Genomic DNA, 12,250 nt, shown 5'->3' with positions numbered 1-12,250 from the left:
TTGACGAGCGGCGGCCATTTAAAACACAGACACTCAAGAATTAGCAAGAAAATGAGAAACGGAAGACTCAGATGCAGCGCCTTAAGCACCCCAATAAAACAGTCAAGAAGCACTGCAACACATTTCGTAACTCGTGGACAATACTGTGCAGAAAATTTACTGTGCCACAGTTATTGTCACTATTAAGGGTGTAAATAGCATCGTAGCCTGGAATATAGCTAAAAACATCACTAGACACTTCTTGAAGAAGGGCAATACTAAAATTTCCATGATATAAAACATCTTTAAATGCAGCTACCTTTTGCACCGCTGAAATACCGGCAACGGTTAATGTCAAAACAGAAAACACACTCGATGGGTGTGGGTGCGTTGACATTTGAAGCAGATGGACAAGACAGAGCAATATAAAGCACCAACGAAGTGATAAAACGCCGGACGTATACTTAAATGAATGGCAGCTGGCATAAAATGGAATTTGCAATAGGTCTTAAAACACTGTAGCGGTTAGTAGCAAGGCTACAAAAACATGGCACAACAATACACTGGACACAGTTCAAGACACATGCGTTTCTAGGTCAATTGCAATGTAGGCGGACTCATTAGAACGATGTGAGTCTGCGCGCATGGCTACTGGCCCCCCTCGTCCTCCTGCTGCCACCACGGGCTGTGACTGTCAGGTGGCGGGGGTGGTCGTGCGTCGCCCGACGGCTTGGTGGCTTCCGCCCGGCCGCCGCGCGATGTTACGGCCGGCTGTGACGGCACAGAATGTTTGCGCGGGCGCTGTGGTAACTGCTCACTGCCCTGTTCTAATTTACGCTTCGCAGCGGCAACGTCCTGTTCCTTCCCAGCACTGAGAAATTGTTTTAAGCGTTCAGTGTGTGCTCGAATCTTCTCTGTCCTGGCGGGGCTGCTACTACGAGAGGAACCTTGTGACATCGCCTCACTTTCACTGCCACTCTCCGTGGCTGGCGGATTCGCGAGGGCGGCTGGGTTCGGATCCTTGACCTGTTTACCCTTGCCCCGCTGGCGACGTTGCGTTTTATTTGCCGCTGAAGGCTTGACAGGATCGGCAGAAGTTGGCACCGGAAGGGGCGGCGGGGGTAAAGAAGTGTCTGTTGCCTTCACCGGTTCCGATTGAACGGCATCAGCATTAACAGAGCGTGCGTCCCTTTCGTCATCAACCCGGTCGGTCGGGGTAGGCGGGTCCTGGACAACCTCCATTTCCTCCTGCCCGACAGTTGTGTGACTATGTTCCGCGACGGACGGGTCTTCGTCGGAGGCAACGGTCGTCGGTCGCTCGGTCGGTCGGTCGCACTGGGGCGTATCGCTTTCCAGTCGGGTGTGCCGTGGCAGTCCTCACAGGGGAAGTGATGCGTCTCTCATAGCCTCTCCTTCCCAAGTGGCTCTTTCCGCCTTCCCGTGGTGCCAGATGTTAAGCTTGGCATTCTGCCTTGCGACAAAAGGGAGAGCTGCGACCCAACCCGATGCGAAAGCGAAGGGTGCGTGGCACAGGGGGAGCTGTGTCGAGGGACAGAACACCAGTCCCTTTCTGTTCGCAGGGCACAGACCAGCAGGTGCTCTGCATGCCGGCGACCTCGTTTGTCGGCGTGGGATCGCGGCGCGAGTCGGCAAGGGTGCTTCGCCGCGCCCCTGGGTAACCGGGGCGTGTTCTGCCAAACCCAGGAGGTGGTGACATCGCCTGGGCCAGGTTAGATGGGCCCAGACCGCCGAACGACTGGGGGACCGACCCACCACCTGAGTAGGAGTGGGTCCTTGGCCTTCCGGTGGAAACTCGGGCTCGTAGGCGGCGAAGGGCGAGGGGTGCATCCGCCTCTCCGGAGTGCGGGGTGCACTTGCCGAGGAGCGTCGAGTGAAATCGTCGACGACGAGGCCTTCGACGGGGACCAGTGCGCTGGCAACGGCGCGTTGAACCCGCAGCTCTGGAGTGCCCTTGACCTAGGGGCGAGGTCGGTGGGCGAGCTGCAACAGTCCCCCCCCCATGCCAGAGGAGCCGGTCCGGGGTAAGAGACGGGCTCCCACCTCTTTTTTATCACTCGTTAAATATGGAGACGCCTGAAACGAGTGATTTGAGTGCGCTATCGAGAGCTTCGCTGATGCCTGTACCTGCTCCTCAGGACGAGTCAGGGCAGGCAAATGAGGAAAATGTCTTGCAAAGGCATACCAGAATTACATTGTTCCTTGAACAAAACATTAAAAATGGTAAAATTAGCCAGGCGGCATTAACAACAATTAAAAATGAGCTGGCAGCGTGGGCCATAGCAAACGCCAAGCTCGAGGGCCGTGTTGGAGAACTTGAAAAAGAAAATGAAAGATTGAGGAAACAACCGGCCAAGACCTGGGCAGGGGTGGTCGCACAAGCGCCACCAAAACCACAGACGACTAGAGACACTATTGCAAAGATAACAAAGAGAACTGACACAACGGTCTTCCTAAGGACCTTACCTGGCCAAGACACTAGTGTAAGAAAAATACAGGAGCTACTTACGACCACTGTAAACCCCGTAAAAGACAAGATCAAGATAAATAGGGTCAAACCAAGTAGGAATTCAGTAATAGTAGAAGTGGCCTCTGAAGAGGACAAAGTCAAACTACTAAATAATACTAAGCTAAACTCGGTGGTAAAATGTGAGCCGCCAAGGAAAAGAAACCCGTTGGTCATCCTATATGATGTACCGACCATATTAACTAATGAAGAGATACATGAAACCATAAGGGCACAAAACTTTGAAGACACGACAGAGGACGAATTTAAAGAAAACTTTAAATTGAAATTTAAAACAGGACCTCGGGATCGTGACGTGGTTCACCACGTCGCAGAGGTGTCTGCTCAAATGTGGAAGAAAATTACTGCAATGGGCAAACTATACCTCGGCTTCCACGCCATAAACACACGTGACTATCTTGTGGTACCGCGTTGCCACAATTGCGGAGATCTTGACCACGTTTTGAGGCACTGTACCAGGGGGTCGGCTTGCTCAAAATGTGGCGAGGACGGACATGTCCGTAAAGATTGTAAGTCGACAACTGTCTGCATCCCATGCAAAAGAAGGGGCAAAAAACCTTGTGGCGCCACTGGGCGGAATTGCCCCACCTACAGATTCCTGGAGCAAAGGTTGATTTCGAGGATAGACTATGGCTGAACAAGCCAAAGAAAACAGGATGACCAAAAGAATATCCCCGAGCAAAAGGAGGAGGGATGCCATGAGGGCAAGTGCCTTTAAGATGTTTTTGAGGTCGCTCACCGACGCCTCAGTCACTACAAAGGACGTGAGTACTCAAACAGAATCCACCACCACCGACAGAGGTACTCAAACTGAGCCTCTTATAGTCAAGTCTCCCTCCTCCCAAAGCCGGGGGACAACGCCGACTAAAGATCAACGGCAATGGCATCCTGTAACAGAGACGGTGGCAATCTCAACGAAAGAAAACAGTAACATAAAACAACCACTGCAGGAGAACAAAATAACTAGTTCCAGTGAACCAGCCACGAAAGATCCAGTCGTGAGATTGCCACCCATCGACCCAGTCAGGGTCTATCCAGATCTCGAATTTACCATGCAACTAGCGAGACTAGAGCAGCCGACTACCCTGACCACTGCCTTAAGACATGTGGTCCGGGTGGGACACGAAAATGGTAGGAGAGTCACCTTCTCGGTAATGGAGGCCGTAGACAGAATCCAGCTCAAGTCAGTGAATCTCCCCACCGACTTCGGAGCCCTGCGAGACTTACTCAAGAAACTGTTTGAAAGACGCGGGGAAAAATTTGACTTGGACGACATATACGAACAAGCAGTTCTAACAAATGGACGAATTATGCTTGACCTGAATAAGACCTGGCCATATGACAGAATACATACATACTACCCATAAATTAAATGACAAAAATCACCATTGGACAACTAAATGCCCATAACAGCAGACTGGTGATGCAGGAGCTGCGTAAGGAAGTGGAGGAGAGGAGACTGGATCTGATCTGTCTGCAAGAGCCGTACTCCCTAAATGGGAAACTAATATTCACAGCTACAACATGGCAAGTTATAAGCAGAGGAGATAACCCAAAATCGGCAATAATAATAACCAATAAAATTCTGAGAGCCATAACTTTGACACAGTTTACAACCAGCCACTGCAACGTCGTGGAGCTGCAATCTCCATCTGGTAACATCGTTCTCATTAATATGTACTTTCAATATGGTGACGACATCGAAAGACACTTGGCACACCTCACCACAGTCATCACGGCGTTGCGGGGGCGAAAAGTAATCATAACTGCCGACATAAATGCTAAATCCCCCCTATGGTACAGCGGCACCAGGGACCCAAATGGAGAGAAGGCAGAAGAGGCCATCATGGCCATGCAGCTGGTGGTGGTAAATAAACCTGGAAATCCTCCGACCTATACGGCGGGAGGTGGCCAAGGCACAAACATAGACGTGACCTTGGCTACGCCCAACACGGCGCACCTAATTCAGCAATGGGAAGTGATAGAGAACGCCACCACCAGTGACCACAATCTTATCATGTTCAGTGTGGGAAACAGGGAGAGCCGCTGGGCCATGGGGTGGGAGGTGCAATACAACTATAAAAGAGCCGACTGGGAGAAACTTGCCAGGGAGTGCGATGTTCCTGCACTACCAGAAGGTGACGGACTTTTGGACATTGACATAGACAAAAGAGCTGAAGAACTGACTACAGCAATAACTCGAGCGGTGAAGGCTGCCGTACCTACTAGGAGGAAGGCCATAGCGGCCTCTCCGTCACCATGGTCAGCTGAACTGGAGGAGATGCGTCGGTCTGTCAGAAGGCTCAGGAGGCACTACCAGCGCAGTGTCGTCTGGCTTGAGAGGCAAAGATGGCTGCAACTATACCGGGAAGCAAAAGAAAATTTCCACAAACACTTACGTGAAGTACGATCCAAAAGTTGGGAACACTTTGTTTTAAACCAACTAGCTCTCGATCCTTGGGGAATTCCCTATAAGCTTGTCCGGGAAAAAATCCGCTCTCCGATGGAGCTCTCAACTGTCAGGCGGGGGGACGGGATGACAGAGTCCTGGCAGGAAACTGCCGAGGTTCTTCTCCAGTCCCTACTGCCTGATGATACAGCGGATGGAGAGACAAATGAACAACGGCAGCTGCGAGAGCACTACACAAGCAATGTATACGGAAATGATACGGCAGTCTACCCATTCTCTGAAGAGGAGGTAGCTGCCCACATTAAAACCCTGAAGATAGGGAAAGCTCCCGGGCCGGATGGCATTGTGGCGGAGGTGGTGCAATTCCTGGCTCCCCAGATAGTCGCTCCTCTAACACATCTATATAATGAATGTCTGAGGCAGCAAAAGTTCCCTCAAATTTGGAAGAGGGCTAATGTAGTCATTATCAAAAAAGGAGCCGACAAAGACCCAGCAGAAACAAAATCTTACCGGCCAATCTGCCTCCTCGATCTGCTTGGGAAGGTTCTGGAGAAACTGCTGGCTGACAGACTGGCTGCGCACCGAGTGCTGTGCGGGATGAGCGACAGGCAATTCGGCTTTAGACCGGGGCGTTCGGCATCTGATGCAATCGCCCTGGCGGCTGAGGTCTGTGGCTCTACCCCGTACAAGTATGTTGTCGGCATCATGGTGGACATAAGTGGCGCCTTCGACAACCTGTGGTGGCCTTCGCTCTTCTCCTGTTTACGGGAGAAGGAGTGTCCAGGGCCGCTGTATGGGTGTCTGAGGAGCTATTGTGAGGATCGGGAGGTCTGGCTACCATCCCCTAGCACAAGAATAAGAAAAACAATCACGAAGGGATGTCCCCAGGGCTCCGTACTAGGTCCCCTGTTCTGGGACATCCACATGGAACCCTTACTGGATAACTTACAGCAAACTGATGAAGTGCTAGAGGTGATAGCCTACGCGGATGACCTCCTCCTACTGGTTGGCGGCCGAAGCCGTGAAGACATAGAGCCCAAAATACAACGAACTATAGAAACACTACAACTTTGGTGCCGGAATACTAAGATGACAATTTCACCAACTAAATCAACGTACCTCCTTCTAAAGGGACAACTAATCAGAAATCCAACAGTTAGGATAGAGGGCGTACCTGTTCTTAGGCGACATGAGACTCGATACCTAGGCATCATCATTGATGAGAGGTGGTCATTCGGCAGACACATTGAAACCGTAACACAAAGAGCTTTACAAGTACTCAATAACCTCATCTCCATTGGTCATAAAGGCTTTCACCTCCCACCACATCTCATCAAATTATATCATAACAGCATACTCACCTCCATAATGGGTTACGGTTCAGGAGTCTGGGCACACAGGCTCACGAGGGTGGTGCCCGCCATGACAGTGAGAAAAGTGCAGAGAAATATGATTATGAGATCAATGGGGGCTTACAGGACCACACCGGGAGGAGCCCTGTTAGTAATAATGGGACTCTCCCCACTAGACATCAAAATTCGGGAGCAGGCTGCCTGGTATTGGGCAAAAAAGGGGAACTTGGACAAAATAGAGGAAATTCTAGGGAGTAGGACTGAAAACAAAGTAGAGATCAGGTTAAGAGGGGAACAGCTGTGGCAACTTTCATGGGAAAGCGAAGAAACAGGGCGCAGGACTTTTGACTTACTACCAGATGTCAGGGAGAGAATAGAAATGAAATATTTCGAACCAACCAGGGGACTCATCCATTTTCTCACTGGTCATGGACCCTATTCGACATATCTATATCGATTTGGGAAAAAGGCAACACCTGCGTGTGACTGTGGTGCTCTGGAGGGCACTCCTGACCATGTGGTCTACGAGTGCCCACTCTTTAATGATGTGGCCTCAGACTTACGCGGACAACTACCTCATAACAACACATATAGACTGCTAAGACATCAAGACACCTTTCAGAGCATTAACAAATTGGCTAACGCGGTATCACAGAAGGTCTTAAGGGACTACCTGAATGAACCAAATTAGCTCATGATTAGAGACATATTGGAACACCGATAAAGACAGCACCCTATTCCCAATCCGCCCGGGAACGGAAAGGTCGACTCCTCAGTCTAGAATCCCCCGAGCCCCGGGATTAGGGGGAGTGGGGTGCAACCCCACCTATCTAGACAATGCACCCGATTGTGACGTTAGATTAAGTTTAGTTGTAGACCTAGAAATAGATACTTCTTTTAGGAACCTGCAGCGACTAACTCCATGGCCTGCCCAGTGTCAGGGGCACGCGCATTGGGGTTAGCTCAATGAGCAAGGCCAAACAGTAGGTTTATATTAGTAGCTGACACCTTTGTAACGCTGCAGGCTTAGTGACTAGTACAGTTAGTTAATTAGGTTACGACTTAGTCGTTAATCAACATAACAATTGCCCATTGCAGTTTCCATGTACTTTGCTACATACTAATTACTAGTTACTAACCTATATTTAGAAAAGCTGCAATTGTATAAATGTATGAGATCTTAGGCCCACTAATTAAATAAGGTAGTGGGCTACATTGTATAATTAATATTATATGGAAATAAAGATTTAAAAAAAAAAATCTCACTCATTAGGGGCACAAATTTATCGCCACCACCCACAACATCTTCGCGCGGTAACTGAACAGGCCGCCGTCGAGGGCAGTCACCCCTCAAATGTTCCGTAGAATGACATACGGCACATGTCGGCGGTTGCCCGATATATGAGACCTGTGCACGAACCCCACCAATTACAAAGTAGGAAGGAATATGTTGTTTCAGGTCCATCCGTACACTACGGACACCACTAGCAACTTTATAACGATATGCACTAGACCATTTCTCCATTGTAACGTTAAGAACGTCACCAAATCGCGACAAGGCACGAGATAAAACTTGATCAGGGCATTCCGGTGGGACATTAAAAACTCGAACAGTTCGAACACCAATACCTGACGCCACAATTTGCACATTACTAATACTGCCGTCTGCATGTTTAAAACGGCGACTGCCACCAAATTTAGCAACAAACTTTTCACACATGTCCCCAGAGGTAAATTTCAAGAACAAGCAATACTGAACAAAGTCCAATTGAAAGGTGTCTACGATTTCTTCCGGTATCTTTAGGTCTTCGAATAACCACTCGTGTATTTCAAACGCGGTAGGCCGGACAGCACTTCTATCAAATACACACTGAGCGGTGTTAGCTCTCGAAAATGTCGACATTTTGTTACTTACAAATCTTCAAAGCAGAAATCACGAACAACGAAGCGCCAAAGTCCCCGCGATGTAAACAAACCGACGACGGCAGCGGAGCTCTGCGCGACGTGCGCGGATACGCCGTCCGAATGCGTCTGGATGTTCTCCCCTAGCCTACCTCGAAATGCGCCTGCCAGGTACGATCACCTTCGGCCGCTGCCGACAGGCGGGAAGCCGACACAGCGCGGCGTCGGGGCCCTTCCTTGTGCGGTGGTGGTGTAATGGTCAGCATAGTTGCCTTCCAAGCAGTTGATCCGGGTTCGATTCCCGGCCACCGCAACAGGCTTTTTAATTTCGCCTATGAGTACTTTCGCCACGCGCTCTTAAATTAATGTTTTTTTCCCCCTTCTTACTCGCTGCAGACCAGCCTATAGTGTGTCTCGACTTGTTTCGACTTTGCTCAGCTGACGCTCTCAAATCGGCCTATATCAAAACGACAAGCACGAGAAACGACTGAGAGAGGTAAGGAGAGGCGAGGCGATGGGCACACCTCACTCCCCCTTCCTTTCACGGTGGCGTGTCCATGACCGAATCGGGTTGTAGCTCCGAAAACAAAGGAGAAAGAAAAAATAGGAAGTAAAACTGCCAACAGTACCCTGTGTCCCCATGCGCTCACCCGCCCAAGTACTGACAAGGGCCAAAGTTGTTACAAATCGGCAATCGGACACTTTCTTTCATCTTGTCTTTATCGGTTGAGAACCAGTGTATTCAACATATTATGGCCATTGCCGAGTGAATGCTGTAGCGCTTCCCGACAAGTCGGGTTCGGATCCTCTGTCAACTTCCACGCAGGGTGATGATCTTTTGGTCATCACACTCGCCTGCTGAAATCGGCGCTGCCTTTTCGTAGTAGTAAAAGAGTAGTGGCCCGTGGGGGGATCGAACCCACGACCTTCGCGTTATTAGAACGACGCTCTAACCAACTGAGCTAACGGGCCTCGGCAGATGCAGTGGCTCAGCCCTGCGCTGGAAACGTATGGCATAAAGCCGTACACCATTTCTATGGTCGTCGGACGTCTGCTTCCCTCGTCTATATTCTGCTGACGGTCACGAAACAGTAGCTATATTGCGAGCAGGACGGGAAACGGCAGCTCGGTCAGCTCAAACGTGTCACGGTTCGTGTGGAAAAAATTCCGTTCCGGTACCGGGAATCGAACCCGGGCCTCCTGGGTGAAACCCAGGTATCCTAGCCACTAGACCACACCGGATGTGGGTGTGTCTTCGCCGGTTTCGTGTCGTGTCCCGCGTCGGCGCCCTTCTCTCTTTGCGAGCGTCTTTGCGCATACTGACTGGCAAGGCGCGCACCTCAAACGTCTCAGAGCAATGCTTTTGGCTTCATGCTGTGCTGGGAGAAGAGGGAAAGGGAAGCTGTAAGTAGCAGTAACAGGGAGTAAACATTTTCCCGCTGAAGCGTTGAAACCGTTGTGGATAACAAACAAGAAATAAGTTGGTGCCCTAGCAACAGCATCACCATCAGTCACAGAAAATTAAATGCCCCGGGTGAGGATCGAACTCACGACCTTAAGATTATGAGACTTACGCGCTGCCTACTGCGCTACCGAGGCACGGGTGAACCGCTAGTCTTGGAAACTGGGTAAGTACCATACCCAATGTTAGACGTAAAGACACTGTACTTCCTGGATAACGTGTTCTGTCGCTAGACGTGCATTGCCGGCCCAGTTGATTGCGGTGTTGCTGCAGCTTTTGCAAACGATAGGCAGCACTCCTTGTCGTTAACGTTCGGTGCCTCGGAGGCACCTGGACATAGCAAATTGTGAGGCCAGGCCGACGCTAGTCTGTAGAACATGATGCGAGCGTCCTAGTGGGGACCCGCGAGTGCTGCGTTCTCGGTTCTTCTCAAAGGAATCCAGCTATACATTCTTGTGGATCGTGCATCTCAAGAGCGCAAGCAGCACGGCAGCATTGTCGCGGGAACAGCAAAACGATGCATTGGCCGGGAATCGAACCTGGGCCGCCCGCGTGGCAGGCGAGCATTCTACCACTTTTTTTTTTTTTTTTTTTAGGGCCTCCCAACTCCCCTTATAGCCCTCCTTGCTCTCACCAAAACATGCCTTCTTCGGCGAGCTTCAACGCTATATTTGCTGGACTGTCGAACTTCGTGGAACAGAGGAAAACTTAAAACAAAATCATCTTCTCCTCAGATGGTATGCTGTCTTCTGCCAGAGAAAAATGAAGAACTAAAAGTAATTTTATCGCGGAATTCGTGGACGGTCTTCCTTCCTCCGCCGGTTCAACTCTTCAGCTCGTATTTCAACTAAAAACATATTGCGCTTGAAAGTAAAATATTCTCCCTCTTGACGAACGTGTCACTCCGATGTAGCAGAGAGTTGTTACAAAACAGGTGTCAAACAGCACAACACGAGAGTTTACGTCGAAGTGTGCATCACACGAAAGAAATAAAAATCACCTAAAAGTAATAAAATGAAATCGCGACAGTCCGGGAAAAGAAATTAAGAGACTGGAAAAAACACTCCTGCAACTATGAATGTTCCACACAAACAGGCCGTATCGTCTAAAATACCCATGAAGTCCCGGGCACAAATTAAATTCCTCAAAATTAAAGGGACACTCCTCTCTTGGAGATAAAACCAGCCCGCATCTCGTGGTCGTGCGGTAGCGTTCTCGCTTCCCACGCCCGGGTTCCCGGGTTCGATTCCCGGCGGGGTCAGGGATTTTCTCTACCTCGTGATGGCTGGGTGTTGTGTGCTGTCCTTAGGTTAGTTAGGTTTAAGTAGTTCTAAGTTCTAGGGGACTCATGACCAAAGATGTTAAGTCCCATAGTGCTCAGAGCCATTTGAACCATTTTTAGATAAAACCAGAAGGACCCGTAGTGAGTTGGTGGCACAATTCACCAACCATAACACAAATAAAACAAATAAAAGCATGAAAAATAAATAAAAAGTGGAACGCGTCAGCTCAGTAAATCGCAGTTCAAGGTGTTTGTCGCAGTTCCATTTCATAGCCATAATCCAAGGCCGCCTTCAAAAAATTCGCAAACAGTTCGCGAAATTGAACGCAATCCTTCAGTATCATATACTGGGCCCACAAATAATCCAGGTAAATCACAGTATCAGTGACGGCCATATCGATAAGGGCATAAATCGTATGCCCTAATATCCAGACAGTGGCGTTATTTTTTGTCCGCGGGAAAGCTTGGAAGTTAGGCACTATCACACGACGAACAGTCACAAGGTGAGGAGGCGTTCTATTAATGTGGGCGACCATTCGTTGACACAGCCGCCATACCGTCGACACCGATGCACACTCAAAACGATGTTCCCGTGTGTCCACAACACCACATCTTCCACAGTCGGCAGAGGGAAGGAGGTGAATGTCGGCTAGCCGCTGGTTCGTCGATAGCGTGTTGTTGACGATTTTAAACCAGAGCACACTCACGTCCGACGGCAACACTGGGTTGTTGATGTTTGCCCACACCTTCACCCAGTCCACTGTGGGGTTCCGGAGCACCAGTTTATGACGCGGAGGTTGTCCAGTCAGGGCAACGTAGAGTCCGCGGGCGGTCCTGTGTCTGTCGGTAGCCGTCGACAGAGCGTAGCTCCTCGTTAAAAAGTACTCCCGTATGTAGGACATCTTGTACGGGATGGCCGCGAGAGAGACGGGCGCCGCTTCAGAGTGTGGGCGGTAGAGCTCCAGGAGTGCCGCGGTGGTTCCTGCCGGGTCGTCGGACTGCAGGGTGGCTGTCCGGTGGACGAGCAGCGCGCCGCATTTGCGTGGAACTTCGATGAACCCGAGGCCGCCCAGCTGCCTGTCGATGACACAGGTCGAAGCCTTGAGTTTAAAAATTTCATGCCGCCACAGATGCCAGTAGACTGCCTGCGAAATCGCCCTCCCGACCGGCTTCGGAACACTAAGCAGTTGGGCGATGTACCACGCATTCGATAAGATGAATGTATTAATGACAGCCACACGTTGATGTAAGTTGACTCGGCGACCTGAGTGGCTGCGACATAGGGCCTTCACAGTGCCAAGAATTCGCCTCCAGTTTA

General features: G+C 50.1%; 4 non-coding genes across 4 annotated transcripts; 1 reads left to right on the top strand and 3 right to left on the bottom strand.

Annotated features, from left to right (window-relative positions):
* The first annotated feature begins 8,429 nt into the window (after positions 1–8,429).
* Positions 8,430–8,501, top strand: Trnag-ucc (transfer RNA glycine (anticodon UCC)). The gene has a single exon. It is a non-coding gene; the product is annotated as a tRNA-Gly (tRNA).
* Positions 8,502–9,086: 585 nt separating this feature from the next.
* On the bottom strand, positions 9,087–9,160 carry Trnai-aau (transfer RNA isoleucine (anticodon AAU)). The gene has a single exon. It is a non-coding gene; the product is annotated as a tRNA-Ile (tRNA).
* A 198-nt stretch (positions 9,161–9,358) lies between these two features.
* Trnae-uuc (transfer RNA glutamic acid (anticodon UUC)) lies at positions 9,359–9,430 on the bottom strand. Its single transcript has one exon. It is a non-coding gene; the product is annotated as a tRNA-Glu (tRNA).
* Positions 9,431–9,714: 284 nt separating this feature from the next.
* Trnam-cau (transfer RNA methionine (anticodon CAU)) lies at positions 9,715–9,787 on the bottom strand. The gene has a single exon. It is a non-coding gene; the product is annotated as a tRNA-Met (tRNA).
* Positions 9,788–12,250: the final 2,463 nt, after the last annotated feature.

Source organism: Schistocerca nitens, unplaced genomic scaffold (assembly GCF_023898315.1).
Source record: "Schistocerca nitens isolate TAMUIC-IGC-003100 unplaced genomic scaffold, iqSchNite1.1 HiC_scaffold_118, whole genome shotgun sequence".
In the NCBI taxonomy this organism is placed as follows: domain Eukaryota; kingdom Metazoa; phylum Arthropoda; class Insecta; order Orthoptera; family Acrididae; genus Schistocerca; species Schistocerca nitens.
Note: the sequence above shows the minus strand (reverse complement) of the source record. Positions and strands in the feature narration are given on the sequence as shown.